Source organism: Hemicordylus capensis, chromosome 3 (genome assembly GCF_027244095.1).
Source record: "Hemicordylus capensis ecotype Gifberg chromosome 3, rHemCap1.1.pri, whole genome shotgun sequence".
NCBI lineage: Eukaryota > Metazoa > Chordata > Lepidosauria > Squamata > Cordylidae > Hemicordylus > Hemicordylus capensis.
The window spans coordinates 174,296,310-174,314,286 of NC_069659.1; positions in this window are offsets into that span (position 1 = coordinate 174,296,310).

Genomic DNA, 17,977 nt, shown 5'->3' on the forward strand with positions numbered 1-17,977 from the left:
GTTGTGTACACATGTACAGTTATCCACATGTAATGTTGAATGCACATATAACAGTACACTTCCTATCTGTATCACGCATTTGAGGGACTTGTACTTCAGTTCACTTTTAAAGTGTATATATTAACAGCCAGTCACAGAAATGCATGTACATGTGTACAGACACTTCTACGTACATACCACATAATATCTGAATACGGCTAGTGTTACCTGATGGCCATTTTGGGGTGCTCAACTTAGAATCTCAACATTTTTAGTTTTTAGTGCCGAGTTCCTGTGTCTGGGTGGTGGGAACTCCAGCTGTAGCCTAACTAACTCTCTGCCTGCACCCTTCCACTAACTGTCAGAACAGCAGCATACACCTCTAAGATCACTGCACTGGATCAGACCAAGTGGCCATCTAATCCAACATCCTGTTTCTCACAGTGGCTAATAGGCAAATAGCCTACTCCAGCTGTTGCTTCCAACCAAATGGTGTTCAGATTCACCTCTGAATGAGAGACAGTTTCACTACACCTCAGGAAGTTACCTGGGAGCAGCATGGCTGCCATGGTCCTTAAGGAAAGTGAGAAAGCATTGCCTATTCTCCACAACCTAGTGTACGATATATTCCCCCAGGCTATGTTCCTGACCAGTCAAAACCTGGTGGTTCCAGTGGCTCCATCTACTGACTAAGCATGTAGCTCCATCCACTGGGCTCCATCCTGTGGCTCCACCCACTAGGAACATAGGAACCTAGGAAGCTGCCATATATTGAGTCAGACCATAGGTCAATCTAGCTCAGTATTGTCTACACAGACTGGCAGCAGCTTCTCCAGGGTTGCAGGCAGGAATCGCTCTCAGCACTATCTTGGAGATGCCAGGGAGGAAACTTGGAACATTCTGCTCTTCCCAAAGTGGCTCCATCCCCTAAGGGGAATCTTTTACAGTGCTCACACATCAAGTCTCACATTCATATGCAATCAGGGCAGGCCCTGCTTAGCTAAGGGGACAAGTCATGCTTGCTACCACAAGACTAGCTCTCCTCTCCAAGGTTTTGGGTGTGGTTTTTTTTAATCCCTAGCTGGAAACACCACCAGGAATACTACTACCAGAGATCATCTGCAGCAGAAAATTCCTAGTACCCTCAGCAAACAGAACTACAAATTCGAGTATACTTTGGGTAAAGTAATAGCCAACTTCTTGTGCGGAGAGGTCCTCTCATTCTTTGTAAAGCATCTTGCACATGAATGGCAAATTTAAAAATAAGTGTGATTCCCAAGGTCACTGCCTTTTATTTGATACTGTTGAGATTGATCTGGACATTCATATGCTGATTTCAAAGCATTCATACTCTTTTACTGTCTCTGTATGCCTGAAATCTATTGGCTTCAACCTTTCCAATGACACAAAGGCAACAGTTGTACTGTAGTGCAATTAAAATCAGTAGAGGGAGGGTTGCTAGAGGCATAAGTGTAATGATGACTATAATTTTATTATTTTAAGGCATGCTCACAGGGCCCGGAGATTTTGGTGCCTTAGACGAAGCATGGTTTTTGTGCCACTCCAGGGGAAGCTGAAGATAGTTTTGGTTTTGGTTTAGAGTGGGGTAGTTTTTCTTTCCCTCCCCGTCTCCACCTCCACCAAATTCTGGTGTGGAAAAAGCACACTTCTTCCAGTTTCTCCTCCAGCACCATAGGTGGGTCATGGTGCTGATAGAGCCACTCCCAGGCTGTCAGGTGGCTCCATCCTCCTCTCCACTGTAGGTGTGGGGAAACAGGAGCAGCACATGGGCCAGGTTGGTGGAGATGCCCCCGAGATCCAGATGGCAGGACCTGGCTCCTTGTTGGCAATTCTGGCAAACCCATCTCCACTGAAGCTGCTGCTGCTGTCTTTGCAAGCTGCTTTGGATTAAAGGCCTAAAGCAACAAAATGAGGGAGGGAGCGACATACGTACACAAGCAGGAAGAAGTGACCTGTGGTGTCACACACCCTCACAGCACAGCTCAACCTGACAGACAAGAAAGCCAGCTCCTGTGGTGCAGACCAAGTTTCCTCCACCCACTAACAGAAGATGGGGGACAGTGCTGAGGCAACTGGGGCAGGGAACATACAAGAATCCCTACCCTAGATGAGCATTTATTATTTCTCTGTGTTAATCGCCCTGAGCCATATTTGGAAGGGCAGTATAGCAATCAAACCAAATCAAATCAAATCAATCAATCAAATGTAGTTTTAAATGTGGTTTTATCTTGGTCTTAAGAACCTCTCAGTTTGAATTTAGGACAGCAAATGAGAAGCAGGTAAACCAATACATTGACTCCACCTCCAAGCCCTGAGCCATTTTTGGAAGGGCTGTATAGAAATCGAATTAATAATAATAATAATAATAATAATAATAATAATAATAATGACTTTTAGTGGTGGGTGGAGGGAAGTAGAGCTATATGCCAACTCTTTGCTTAAATTTCTCCCACTAACTTCGATAAACTATGGAAAAAGCTCACTTCTGCTTTGAAGCTAAGTTTTGTGGATTTTCATACTCTTTTGCTCCCTAATCACACTCCTAATTTATTTTGTAAATTTTCTAGTTATGCAGTGAATATTTCACAAAGCAAAAACCCAGAAACTTTTCTAATTAAAGTAGCTTTGCACGAAAGAGTTCAATCTTTTTCAAGTAAGATTGTTGTTTTCATTGCCATCACTTTGATCAATTTAACAATGTGATGCGGATTTGGGGTTAATCAACTACTCCCCTGAAATTAGGAAAACATAAATTTCCTCTGCTTTTAAAGAAACATAGTTACCACAAAAAAGTTCACCTAGATCTGCATGCTTGAGGCGACTTTCAGCTTGAATTTCTTAAACAGCAGCCCAACCCCCCACAAAAAAGAAACCATCTGTTTAAAAAGAATAAAACTGGGCACATGTGAACCCTTGAAGCACAGCTAAAGGAACTCTTTGGATTCCACTCTGCATGTGGCATCGCAGTTTTCCCCTGCTGTATTGATGCTACTGTGAACTCGCTCCTTAAGGCAACACACACCACAAATAGAAAATAATTGCTATATGATATTACAGTTATGTCTCATCTTTTCTCCAGGAAGATCAAATCCGTGTACAACATACAAACTAACATTGGATATACAGACAAAAATAAAAAGTTGTGCACGTGTGCAACAGGAGAGGGCAATTTTCACCCATCTCCCCTTCCCTCTGAAGCCCATGGTGCCGCTCTAAAAAAATATCCCTTTCACAGTCATAGGAACATATAAATATAGGAAGCTGCCATATACTGAGTCAGATCATTGGTCCATCTAGTTCAGTAATGTCTACACAGACTGGCCGTAGCTTCTCCAAGGTTGCAGGTAGGAATCTCTCTCAGCCCTATCTTGGAGATGCCAGGGAGGGAACTTGGAACCTAGTTGCTCTTCCCAGAGCAGCTCCATCCGCTAAGAGGAATATCTTACAGTGCCCAAACATCAAGTCTCCCATTCATGTGCAACCAGGGTGGACCCTGCTTAGCTAAGGGGACAAGTCATGCTTGCTACCACAAGACTAGCTCTCCTCTCCTCTCCTCTCCTCAGTGACATACTCTTGGAAGGCACAGTGGGATCCAGAGAGAAACGAAAATGGCAAAAAGCATCCTTCCCCCAGTGGTGTGCATGAACCATTTCTTAGTATGCACATCAATTGAGGATGTCAGCCAGTATACCTATATCTTGAGTACTGACCAAGCCCAGACCTCCTTGGGTTCAGCAGTGTTGATATATTGACATCATTCACACAATCAAAAACTGTGTAGGTAAGGAAGGAGGAGAAGCTACCCAGATTTTCCTCCTACCTTGCTTCCACACAATCACTTCTACTCAGGTTTCCCTCCTACCTTGCTTCCACATACCTGAAAATTAGGAGCACACACAACTCCCAAACCTTGTAGAACACAGTTTTTGATTGTGTGAATGGCCTCATTGTGTGCCTTCAAACCACGTTCTAGACCCCAAAATCAACTCCACAACAAAGATAAAAGCATAGCAATAAACAAGGTCAAAATAATAGCTCTAGCAACCACCCCCTTAACCATCTCCAGATTCCAGTAATAATAAATAATGCTTTTACTGCCCTGACTGCAGGCAGAATCCAGATGAAGTAAGTCATGACTTAAGTCTCTTTGGAATTAATAGGATTTGAGTTGGTCATCATTACTTACTTGTCTCATACTAATTTGCATCTAAGTATTGGCATGGCATGATGTGGCATTGGTCTTCAGGAGTTTGTTGTTGAAGATGATGTGTTTGAGTGTGGCTGTTGGTTTAGACTGTCTACATGTTACTCTTCTTGTGTGTGGATGTGTTTTGTTTTTTATTAAGTGCCATTTTCCCCTGATGATGTTTCCTGCCAACACTTTCCCCAGTTTTTGTGGCTTTAAGAATTTCAGGTAAGCACTACTGAGTCATGAAAGCTTATAGTTTCCTACAAATGTCTAATAGGCTAAGAGAGCCTTATAAATGTGAAACTGAGCAGTCTCTTTGTTAGTGTGGGCAAATATTATTTAAAATATGTATACAGTATATTGCTTTTCAACCAACCTCAATAAAATTCTCAACGCAGTGTACATAGCAAAAGGAATGAAGTTAAAGGGTGGATCACTTTCTCAAAGGGGTTCATTATATAAAAAATGACTCTAGGGGGATGCCAGCAAAGAAAAGATGCCTGCTGTGATGAATGGGGTGATAGTTCTCTTGCCTTGGAGACCAGCCCTCGTGAACACAGAATGTGTGCATGTGGGGAAGTCAGTGGTTCATCTGAGACTGCAAATAAGTCCTTGTGAAAGGTGGGGTGTGTGGTGAGGAGATCAACAAGAATGGGGAGAAGTCATCAGGCCTAGTAAGTTTGGTGTTCAGTCTGGCCAAGAGGTTGAGTGACTTCAGAGGTTTGGATGGTCATCTGATCTTTGCTAAGTGGGTTGACTTTGGAGTTTTGCACCAAGCCTTAGCCAATGGGACGGATGACTTGGAGATTCAGATGGTCATCTGGCCTCAGCCAAAAGTTTGAGGTGGATTATGGATGAGAGCTGCCCCATGTATGAGGCAGACAAGAGGACATTATACTTAAGGGAGACGTGGGTTGCACTGCAAGCCCATTGTTATGAGAAAAATGTGGGCTAAATTGCAGCTTGTGTTTATGCAGACTTGTTTCATGATCTATATGAAATGACTTTGTAAGATCTGCTATTTGCTAGAGCCCCAAAGAAACATACTGAGCCATGAGCCTCTAGGCCAGGCCAGTGGAGAGCATGTACAGGGAGAAAAAAATACTAGGACTTGTAGTCTGAGAGAGGAAGAAAGAGTAATATGTGCCTCCCTACTTATTTATTTAAAACCTTTCTATGCTGCCCATCCAGCACACTCCTGTATAAATACTATTATAATAAAACAAATGTAAAAACAGACAAGCAGCAAGATACTGTAGTGGGTTATATGTGGACTAAAACTGGAAATCCAATTAAAACCTGTTCTTAAAAAGAAGAGTTTTCAAATTTATTTTAAAATTCATCAAGGAGGGAGACTGATTAAGCTACCTTTGTGAGGACATTTCAGACACAGGAGAAGGCTACTGAAAAGGCCCCGTTTCTAGTTCCTGACACCTGAACCTGTATCAGAGGTGGGGTCAAGAGCAGGGCCTGTGACAACAATCGGAAGGCCCTGGCAGATTTGCAAGAAGTCCCAGTGTGCCTTGTTCTGTCAAGAAGTACAAATCACAGAGTTCATTCATTCCTGTTGCCATTTCTTGTGCTTAAAGTAGAGACTCAACAGAGCATTATATCTGATTGGCGGCAGCAGGAGGGACAAGCACCACTATAATTTTATACCCTTGGGCATAAAACACCCTTGGCACTGTGGGGAGCTGTCATCATGACCAGGATGAATCTGAAATGTGGCCGGACCACTGGAACAGGTCCAGTACATGAGTTAGGCCTCTGGTCTCCCAAGTGAGTAGGAGTGCTGCCATTAAATCCCAGAGGCAGGAAATGTGAGCCCTATTCAGGTGTTCTGTAACCATGTACAGCGTACTCAATTACAGTGGTAACTGACAATCCCTTTCCCCATGCCATTGTACTACAAAATCCTGCTCTCCCTCCACCAAATGCGGCATTTGTCTGAAGAGACAAACAGTATACTCATGGAGAGATCCTTCTACTTATTAGAAATGCTGGATCCATCCTATACACATGGGGCTGAGAGAACACTTCCCTTCCCCTCCCACCCAGTCTGTCTGTCCTGCCTCTGATGTCATCAAATGTCCATGTTGGAGCATAATATTTGCATAAGGCCTAAATGCATAAAATGCAGCATGCCTCTAGGCTCATTTCACATAGTCATTACCCCACATAAATCCAAAAACTGACTACACAGTTTGTTGGCTTTGATGTATGTAGACTGCATTTGAATATTATGCTCCACATGGATTCAAAAGTTGTGGGGCAGGTGGGCAGAGAGGAAGGTATGCTTTCACTCACCTCACATAGTGGGATGGATGTAGAAGTCAGTATTGTCTGATCTAGCTCCAAAACACTGGAAAAGACACTTCATACATGTTCCGCTTAGAATCAGGTCCTAGTCATCTGGAGGCCCTAAGCATTTCAGTAAAATGGTATCAGTTTGCTGCAATTCTGACATTACTTATTCAGGCGGTGTTGTGCTGAAGCCATTCATCATAGGTGTTTACCATGTTGCCATCCTCCCCACATTATGCCTGCCATTAAAAGCCATGAGTTGAAGTGAACGTGCCCATAATACAAGGATGTGTGTGGCACAGTCAGGTCTTTATCCATGAAGTAACTTCCTTAATATTTAAGAACACCATTAAGCACACTGTTATCAATCTTCAATATTGCTAATCGTATTTTTGCCTTTTCTTGTAAAAAAAAAAAAAGTAAATTATCGAAGCTTCTGAATCATCCACTCTGCATGCTCAATTATTCTGTAAATAAAAATTTAATTTTAGCATGCAGACATTAAAGCTAGAATTTAATCTCAGATGGATATGCAACTTGATCACAGCTCAGGGGGGAAAATCACTATTGCACATGTTTGATAGTAATCTATTTTTCAGCATGGTGCTGAAGTTTATCTAGTCAAAAAAGGCAGTTTGTCAGGTTACTAAATGACATTGTCTAGTGGGTTGTAAGAGCTCCACTTGTATATCAAGTCAAAAATTAACTCTCGGCACTCAGGAGAAAATTACATTTTTGTTTTGTTACTCAAATGTGATAAATTCAGACTCCCACCCGATTTGTTGTATATGAACATAGGAAACTTAAAGTTATACCATGGATCCATCTAGTTCAGTATTGTCTATACAGACTGGCAATGACTTTCCAGGGTTTCAGATGGGTCTTCTCTAGCTGTTCCTGGATGTGTCATGGACTGAACCTGGGATCTTCTGAATCCAAACAGATGATCTACTAATGAGCTATGGCCCCACCCCAAACAGTTAAGACCCACTAGTTACTTTTCCCTAAGGTTCGAAAGAGAAGGATAAAGACAGGCTAATATCTGTCCATTAACAAGTAAATTCAGCATGATCAGATAACAATTTATTAAAGTATGATTGCAACTTTTTGGTAAACAGGTTGAGGCCATTCACACAATCAAAAACTGTGTTCTACCTGGGTTTTGTAGCTCTGTGAGGCGGGTCTCACAATCAGTGAGACCCGCTTTGTCCGGGTTTGCGGGGAGAGTGGACTAAGCTGCTCTCCCCACAGATGATCTGGCAGACTTGCCCAAGTGGCCGAATCAGGCGCCCACACGACTGCCGGCTCCGTGACGGGCATACTGGAGAGACCCCGAGCCGGGAGGCTGCTTTTCAGCCTCCTGGCCAGGGATCTACTCATGAGTAGCTGCGCCGCAGCTACTCACAATCCCAAAAACTGGGTTTGCGGAGCACTCACTCAGCAAACCCGGTTTAAGGGGCAGGGTACTTGAGCAGGTTACCCAATTAGGAACCACCAGGCTCGCAGCCAAGCCCGGTGGTTCCTACGGTGGGATGAAATCGGGCTAGTGGAGGCTAGGCCAATTTCATTCCATCATGTGAATAGCCTCTCTGTGTTCCCAATTTTCAGTTGTGTAACAACTGTGAAACAAGGTAGGAGGAAAACCTGGGTAGAAGTGATTGTGTGGAAGCAAGATAGGAGGAAAACCTGGGGAGCTTTTCTTCTTACCTTCATTCCAAACAATCACTTCTACACAGGTTTTCCTCCCACCTTGCTTCCACACAATCAAAAATTGGGAACAGAGAGAGCCCTAATACCTGGTTAGAAAACAGTTTTTGATTGTGTGAATGACCTCATTGTCTGCATCTTCTTGCCAAATTGTGAATACCACACTTCTGCACAAAATCAGGTACTCCAGCAGTATGGAAGCCATCTTCATGTAGGGTGTGCTTCTGAATCATGGGGCAGGAGGACTGATTGTGTGAGACTCTCCCATCCAACATATATTATCCCTGTGTGGGGAAAACCCAAACAGTTGGCCCTGCCTACATGGTCTCATTATTCACACATACATCATGGAATTCTACCATGCAGAGGTAAATCTCATGCCTCTGGTTGTGCATATGGTTGTGCATATTGAGGCAATCTGAAGAAAGGAAGGCATGATAAAGATTGTACCATCCAGTCAAGTGATTAAGACAGGCAGCTAACAGAGACAACTAAGTTACCCTTGATGGGGGAGTTTATTGCACCATTCCTTCAAATGATATGGAATATTTTTTGCCACACATCAGAGACTGGATAGGTTGTAAAATATCATGAAGTATGTATAGTAAAGTTGTCATTTATATTAAGGACTTAGATGGCTAGCTTATCAGCCAGCTGCATATACGGCTGCTGTAAATTTCCATTTAGTGTGATGATCATCTGTACTCATCTGCACTCTCCTCTTCTGCTAACTGCATATCTGTTTAAGAGGAATCTTGAAATTATTTTTAAAATACATATTATATATGTATATAATTGTACACATGTACTTGGGTTCCAAGAAAGTACCTAGAATCGTAGCATGACAAGGTATCTTGTACTGAGGTTCTTAACCTTTCTATAACAGCTCTACAGGGTACTTTTCTAATAATAGTGGAATCTTTTAAGTACTTTCAAGTAGTAATCGAACTTGAGCTCCTAGAGTCAAGGTCCATAGAGGCACTATGTGTTATAAAACAAATGGATTCTCAGATTTTAAGAAGGGGTTTTTTTAAAAAGAAGAGAAATCAGGTTATGTTTTGAATAATTCACAAAATGCAATGAGGAAACCATAAGTTCATGTGAAATCTAGCATTCGAAATTGTTGGGGAGGGGAAATTTTGAGACTCTAAAAAGAGAGGTTGGTGAATGTTTGACACTAAGACCTGCATGTCATTTGTTGTTCCAAATGTTGCACAGACATTAAGATGATATAACCCTTCCTGCTGTGAGCATTAGGGGATGGTTTGATTCCACAGTTCTGCAGTACATGGCTGAATACTGGAATGATATGGGAGGGCTTCTTTCCTACATAATCATCACTCTCCAATCGGTCAGAACTGATAATACCTCAATACTCAACTGGTACAAAATGTAGATATTGGGTTGCTGATTGGGCGTAGTCACTTGGAACCTATTATTGTTGTTGTTACTACATTGCTACATGTTATTGTTATTACTACTACCTGCTCCTTCTCCAAACTAGCCCGGAATGGCATACATACTTATGTTTATCCCCATAACAACTCTGAGAGGTAGGATAGGCTGAGAGAGAGGTGATGGCCCAATGAGTTTCATGGCTGAATGGATATTTGAACTCAAATCTCCCTGGTCCTATTCTATCTTTGATTTTGTTGTTGTTGTTTCTGGGTTCAAGGGAATTTACAGGTTCAGTATCTTAACTTGTAAATCCCAAGGGACCAAGAACCACTTCATCCTATATATATCCCCCTCCCCGCAGATGATCCAGGCTGCAGCCCTGGGCGGCTGGATCGGCCGCCCACTCAGCTGCCAGCTCCATCACAGAGCCAGCAGGAGCTGCGGGGATCAGAGGTCGCACAGCCCCCAGAGGTTCCAGGATCCCCCGTGTGAGCGCACGGGGCATCCTAGAGAGACCCCAAGGCCTGGGAGGCTTCTTTCAGACTCCCAGCGAGGGTCTCTTCATGTGTTGCCGTGGCTCAGAGCTGCGCCACGGCAACACACATTCGAAAAGACGGGGTTAGCGGAGCCCTCGCTCCAAAAACCTTGTCTAAGGAGAGGGCTAGTTAAGTGGGTTACCTGCTTTGAGTACACCAGGTTCGCCTGCAAGCCCGGTGGTTCTCACACTCGCCAAAAATCGGGTTAGGCTCCCTTAGCCCACTTTTTGGCAGTCGTGAGAATTGCCTCTTTACTTTCTCTGTTCAATATCAGTGGCCATGCCTGGGTGACTCTACCAAATTTTATTCTGCAGCCATTGCCTTTAATGCCTACCAGGTGGCATTCTTGTGGAGTATTATTCCCCAGGAGGCCTGCTAGGTCCCCACCCTATACTTCTTGGGACACCACACCAAAAGCTGGCACTTCCACAAAGCCTCAGACTAAACTGACTTGTGTGGCCTTAGATCTCTGCTTAACATTTACAATAAGTTTTGATACCCTGCACTTGTGTTTCTTGGTTTTCTGCTCTCGTTTTGTGGCCATAATAATAATAATAATAATAATTCGATTTCTATACCGCCCTTCCAAAAATGGCTCAGGGCGGTTTACATAGAGAAATAATAAATAAATAAGATGGATCCCTGTCCCCAAAGGGCTCACAATCTAAAAGAAACATAAGATACACACCAGCAACAGTCACTGGAAGTACTGTGCTGGGGGTGGACAGGGCCAGTTACTCTCCCCCTGCTAAATAAAGAGAATCACCATGGTAAAAGGTGCCTCTTTGCCAAGTTAGCAAAATCATTTGTTTTGCTGTGTTTTGATTGCTTCTGTTTTTGTTTACAGACTTGGCTCACCTAACTGTTGGCTGCAGTCAAAAGTGGCCTTACTATCCTGTTGGGGGCTGAGCCAGGGTCTCAGCCAGGGTAAGGATCCAGAAGTGCAATGGATCGTAGGCAACCTCAGTTAGCAGTCCCAGTGGCATAGGATCACCAGGCGTATCGGTCACAGATTCTTGCCACCCTGCCTCATCCCAAGCCAAATTATGGCAACTTCTTTGAAAAAAGACCTAGAGGCTATTTACACAGTCCACCGAAATCAGGCTAGGGGAGATTAACCCGACTTTGGTGGACCATGAGAACCACCAGGCTGGCAGGCTAGCCAGGTGTCCTCCAGGCGGTTAACCCGCGAAACTACCCCTCCCCTTAAACCAGGTTTGTGGAGCGAGCACTCCGCAAACCCGAGTTTTTTTATCATGAGTTGCCACAGCACGACTCTGCACCGCAGCAACTCATGAGGAGACCCCAACCGGGAGGCTGAAAAGCAGCCTCCCGCCTCGGGGGTCTCTCCAGCATGCCCTGCGCACTCGTGCAGGGCATGCTGGAGCTTCCGGGGGCCATGCGGCCCCCGAACTCCCTAACCCCACCGGCTCCATCATGGATCCAGCAGTCATGTGAGCAGCCACTGCGCCTGCCCGGAGCAGACTGACTGCTTGTCTGCCAGGAGGGCGGGCGTAGCCACTTAGTTCTCCAGTTAGTTAGTGAAAGAGAGAGTGTGGTTCTATTAGTCATTTGGATCTCTCAGTGGCTTTCACTGCCACCAACCATGGTACCTTTCTGGACACCCAGCTTCAGGTTGGTACTGGCACCTAGGAGGCACTGTTTTACGTGGTTCCACTCATACCTCTTAGATAGATTTTAGATGGTGTCGCTTGGAGATGGTTGCTCTTCAAAGGGAGAGATTTTATGTGGTGTCCCTCAGGGCTCTATTGTGTCTCAGTGCCTTTTAATATCTACATGAAAATGTTGGGAGAATATCATCAGGGGATTTGGTGCAGAATGCTATCAATATGCTGATGATGCCCAAACCTATTTATTAATGACAATTTCATCACAGAATGACATAACTTCCCTAAATGCCTGCCTAGAGGACATAATGGGCTGGATGAGGGATAAAAAATACTGAGGCTGAATCTAGATGAGATGGAGGTGCTCATTGTGGAGAACCACATTTCAGGAGTTCGGAAACATCTTCCTGTTCTAGATGGTGAGCCGGGTCTCACAATCCATGAGACCCGGTTTCATTTGGTGAGCAGGAAGAGCGGGCTAAGCCCACTTTCCCCACTCACGAGCGGGGAGGGAGCCCTGGGTGGCCGGATCGGCCGCCCACACAATGGCCGGCTCCGAGACAGAGCCGACAGGGGCTGGGGAACTTGGAGGCCGCGCAGCCCCCGGAAGTCCCAGTATGCCCTGCGTGACCGCACAGGGCATACTGGGGAGACCCCGAGCTGGGAGGCTGCTTTTAAGCCTCCCGGCTGGGGGTCTACTCACGAGTAGCCGCGGAGCCGCACCGCAGCTACTCACGAGCAGTTAGCCCAGGTTTGCGGAGTGCTCGCTTCGCAAACCTGGGCTAAGAGGTGGGCTACAGGAGCGGGTTAGCCACTCCGGAACCACCGGGCTCGGCTGCGAGCCCGGTGGTTCTAACAATCACAAAAATCGGGCTAGGATTTTCCTAGCCCGATTTTTGTGATCGTAAGAATAGCCCCGGTGTTTTGCTCCCCAAGAAGGAACAGGTCTGCAGTTTGGGATTACTTCTGGATCCAAACCTCTCTCTGATACCTCAGGTGGAGGCAGTGTACTAGAGTACTTTTTATCAGATTCAGGTAATACACCAACTGCACCCTTTCCTGGAAGAGAGAGACCTCAAAACAGTGGTGCACATGCTGGGAACCTTCAGGATTGACTACTGCAATGTGTTTTATGTTGAGCTGCCTTTTTATGTAGTTCAAAAACTACAATTGGTGCAGAATGCTGCTGCCAGGTTGGTCTCCTGGATGTCCCAAAGAGACCATATTACACCTGTTCTGAAAGAACTACACTGGCTGCCAATAGGTTTCTGGGCAAAATACAGAGTGCTGGTTATTACTTATAAAGCCCTTAATGGCTAGGGCCCAGGTATTTAGAGAATGCTTTTGTTGTTATGAACTTTCTTTGCTATGAACTGTTATGAACTGCAATGCTGTGTCCTTGGTTGTGGCAGGGAGTCCAACCCACAGAAGTCCGGAATGGTGACAAGGCAGTTTATTAACTAAAAGAGGAGAGAAGACCAGGACCAAAACAGTCCAGCCAAGTAAGGTGTCCAGGGTAGAAGGCATGCCTCTCCCCAAGGACAAACTGCAGGAATACCTTTCATACACTGCAGGTGTGCTGGGAGAGCAATACCATTTGAAGCAACATACACCACACCCACCACCTACTAAGAGCATCAAAGGAGGTTCCTCTGAAGGTGCTACCATGTCAGCTGGTGGTGACTTAGTGGTAAGCCTTCTCTGTAGTCACCCCAGAGCTGTGAAATGCACTTTGTGTTGAGATTAGAGCTGCTCCATCCCTGATGGCTTTTAGAAAACAGACACACCCGCTCACTCAGGCTGTTAGTTGAATTAGTACTGATTCATTGTTTTACACTGGATTTTGTATGAGTTTTAATGTTTGTTTTTTAAAATTGTGGCTGTTTTTTATTTGTTTGTGAACTCGAAGCTTTTGTGGACTTTTGTAATAGCCAATATATAAATGTGTTAAATAAATAAAAAATAACTCAAGCTCCAATATTTTTTATAAATGAAAAACAGATGTAGAAAGGGGGTATTTAGTGCAGACAAATGGGCAGAGGTTGTTTAACCTTTCTCTACCCACCATTTTTCTACTCCAAAAATGATGTACCTTCTCAGTGGAGGGGCTCCGTGATTCTGGAAGTGCTTTTGCCTTGCCATAGCAAATTTAATATTGAAACCCAATGGCGGGGGAAGAGCTTGAAGAGCGAATAAATGATTAGTTGGGAAAGGGTTAAACCCATTGCTATTTGCACTTCTTTGCTATTTCCTCTCTCAAATGAAACATGCTTTTCATTTTTTTTAAAGTGTTCAGTTACACCTTTGAATGTAATGTGTTGTTAACCTCCCATATTATCTTCTTGATAAATGAAAAAACCCAAGCACAAATGTTTCACTCTGACTACTCCAGAGCCCCATGCTAACATTATGCCCTCCATGGACCATGAATGAGGTTCCATGGTGTATGGATGAGCCCTCTCTGCATTTGCTGCTGCAGTGACTATGCTTTTATTTGCCCACCTCATGCACTGACTCTACCCAGCAGGCCCACCACCTGCCTTGGCTGCAGGACATGGCTGCTTGTAGTGTTCTGCTGTCCAGTACTGGTGTGCTACTTTTCTAAAATAGACCACAGAAAACAAGATAGGTGGTTTTGGAAGGCCAGGTATACTTCTGAATCAAATCATACAACTTGGTTTTGAAACCTTGCTTTTCATCTTGAAAGTGCTCGACAAGCGTTCGTCTACAAGCATTAGCTAATTAATATATGTATATGGATGACATGTAAGCGTGGTGCCCCTTTGAAAATTACTCTTTTTCTTCACAAGGTTTGATCATCATAAAAAGAAATTATTATGCACACATTTGAAATCATTTTCCCTTACAGCTGTTGCTCGCCTACTGTCATTGAACACCAGGTACTTAAACAGAGCTCTCGACATTGGAATATCAATTTAGACAAGGACGGGAAGATATTCATCTGTCCACTCATGCTGTTTGTAGGAATATTGTAAATTTTGGTTTTGATCAAGTGAAATTTATCACAATGGGTTATTTTAATGAGAATATTTATTTTCTTTTTCTTTTTTTTATGCCACCACCCTTCCCAGGCAGACCCCAACATATAAAATGTCACTCAACCATTTCATTTAAATAAAAAAAAGACCTGAGTCTAGGTTCACTCATAATCAAAACAGAATCCAAAAGAACCAAGACTGATATACTTACGGATTTGTATTATTAATACCAATGATTACTAAATAACCATAAAAGCAGACAATAACTCATTTAAATACAGTAATAAAATGAAAAATTAATACCAATAGGGCCGAGAAACTACAACAAATTCTACAAAAACTGATAAATATCTCAGAAACACAATATTAAACAAAGGAAACTTTAATATAAAACACACAAATTAATATTAAAACATAACTTCCTGAGCTACATGTTTTGGCCTATTCAGGCCTTCTTCAGTGGCATCAGTCCATTTATTTATAATATCCCAATGGAAGCTAGTAGAGCAAAAATTCAAGAGAAGCTTCATAACCAATATAATCTCTACAAAAAAGTAAACGAAAAATATATTTCAAACACCATTCAACAAATCTTATGTCCAAGGAGGAACTTTTAAGTTACAAACTGTTATATAATCCTCTCAGCCTAATAGTCATGCCAACTCTCCACTGAAGTATGAATCCATATATTACAACTACAATTGACTGACTGACTGATTGATTGACTGATCAAGTGCCATCAAGTAAGTGTCGACTCTTAGCAACCACACAGATAGATTCTCTCCAGGATGCTCTGTCTTCAGCTTGGCCTTTAAGGTCTCTCAGTGGTGCATTCATTGCCATCAACTACAATACATTATCATTAATTCAGTCCTCCAACTCTAGTGACCATTTCTATAAGTACACCTGGCAATCAAGTACCACGATGATAGAGAAACCACAGGATCATGATGATCAAGTCCTGTGGCAATAAACATTTGAATGAGTTATTGTCTGCTTTTGTGGTTATTTAATAATTGTTATTAATAATACAAATTTGTAATTATATCAATCTGGGCTCTTTTGGATTCTGTTCTGACTCAACAATTTCATTTCAGAAGGAAATTATTTCTTGATGCAAAGAGGCAGAATGGGCAGACGAGTTCAAAATAAAATGAATGCCAAACCAGAGCTTTGTTTATGCTTTAAATCTTAACTGAACATACAAAGAGGCCCTAACATGTTCACTAAACTTCTACTGATGTATAATAGCATCATATATAATTCTCACAACTGCAAAATGGGGCAAGCCATTTTACAAGGCAAAGAGTGATCATTTACACTGAAGTGATGAAGTCTGAAAAATGCTCTTAAAGAGAAAGAACTCTTTTCTTTCCTCCTGATAGGTATTTACTCATAGGTTTAATCGTTGCCAACTAAAGTGCAATCCACAAATGTTCTACACCATGCTAATGCAGGCAGCTAAGCTCTGGCAAATGATCAGAGCCAAAGACTGAAGGACCAAGCTGCTGAGCATTAACTACCAGTCAGTGGCAGCTGGTGGTTCCTGGGATGGGGGGGGTGCACCCGCTAGGCAGGGCAGGTGATGGGTGGAGCCACAGGTAGTGAGGTGAAGCCAACTGTAGGCAGCTGCAGAGGTGGAGCCAGCACTGGGCGGGGGGGGGGGCCTTAGAAATAACTGGAAAAGTAAAGATTTGTAGCTAATGAGTGGGATCAAAATGCAAACACACAAGCACACAAATCTCAATTGCTCATCAGCAGAGATACAGGAAAATATGGAAAACATCAGTTGCTTTATAGTGCTTAACAGCACTACAGAGGGCATAGTTTTTATATAACATGGCAGGATCAAAACACAAGCATACATACAGAGACAGAGGAAAAGACCTGTACAAGCCACAAGTAAAGCATAAACCAGCTATAAAAGGCTGCTTCTGTGGAGAGTAAATTCATTCTGAAGTCACCAGGGCAGCTCTGTCTACCATTATTTCAAAAATGAATACTAAAATAATAAATAACAACAAGAAAAAACTCTCAGCCAGAGTGGTGCAAGTGTAATGTGCTCTACCAGTCTACCTGGAAGAACAGTCCTCTGAGGCGGGCTGACGTGGAAAGTCTGGAGTGGAGAGCTGGTCTATTTGCCAACCCAACAGGTACACAAGCACACACTTGCTTTTCCACCAGCTCTCTTTTCCCCCCATCTCTCCCCAGAAAAATAGGCCTCAAAATGTAACTCAAGTCATCACAATCTACTCAGGTCAAATCAGGAGTGATTCTCTTTGACCCCAAATCGGGCCCTTTGTTTTGAGGGCAATTCGATTCGAGGTTGAATAACTGAATCACTCCCAATTCAACACAAATCTTTTTGAGGTCGAATCAAATTGCACATTCCTACTTCTGAGTAGCTAAAAGAAAAAGATTTCCCTATCCTCTGGGCACACTGATTTGCTGCATGTGGCTTCAATCAGCTTAGTCAAAAGAACATAAGAACAACCCTGACAGATAAAGCCAAAGGCTTATTTAATCCAGCATCCTGTTTCACACAGTGGCACACCAGATGCCTCTGAGAATCCCACAGGCAAGAGGTGAGGGCATGCCATCTTTTTCGCTGTTGCTCCCCTGCAACTAGTATTTAGAGGTGTCTTGCCTCTGAGCAAGGAGAGGTGGCATATAGCCACTGGACTAGTAACCATTGATAGACCAGAATATCGAGGCATTGGGGGCTATGGGATCGCAGGGTTTAGGTTCCAAATGATCGGGGAAATTGCCAAAAATTGGCCAAATTTGGGGGGTGGGGTAAGGGAAAAATCTTTGCCATGCACTGCACCCCAGAATTCCCCCAAATTGGCTGAAAATAGTCTGTATTTTAGGGGGGGGACAGAGCTATTTTTAACGTCTCTCCAAGACACAAAATGGCAGCTGAAAATAGCCTCAGTGGTCATTTCCGGCCACCCCCAACCCATGGATACATGAGGTCAATGGGTCCCCCCCCCCCGCCATTTTCCCCTGCATATGCCAAGGTCAGGTGTCTTTTACCCAACCATGAATACGCAAATCTGCAGATAATGAATCAGTGGATATCGAGGTCCAACTGTATCTTATCTGGATCCTGTCCTGCCTCCAAGGAGCACAGTGTAATCAATTAGCATTTACCATTGCACCTTCCCAACACCACAATGAGGTAGGTTATACGGAAGGACAGTAACTGTCAGAGGG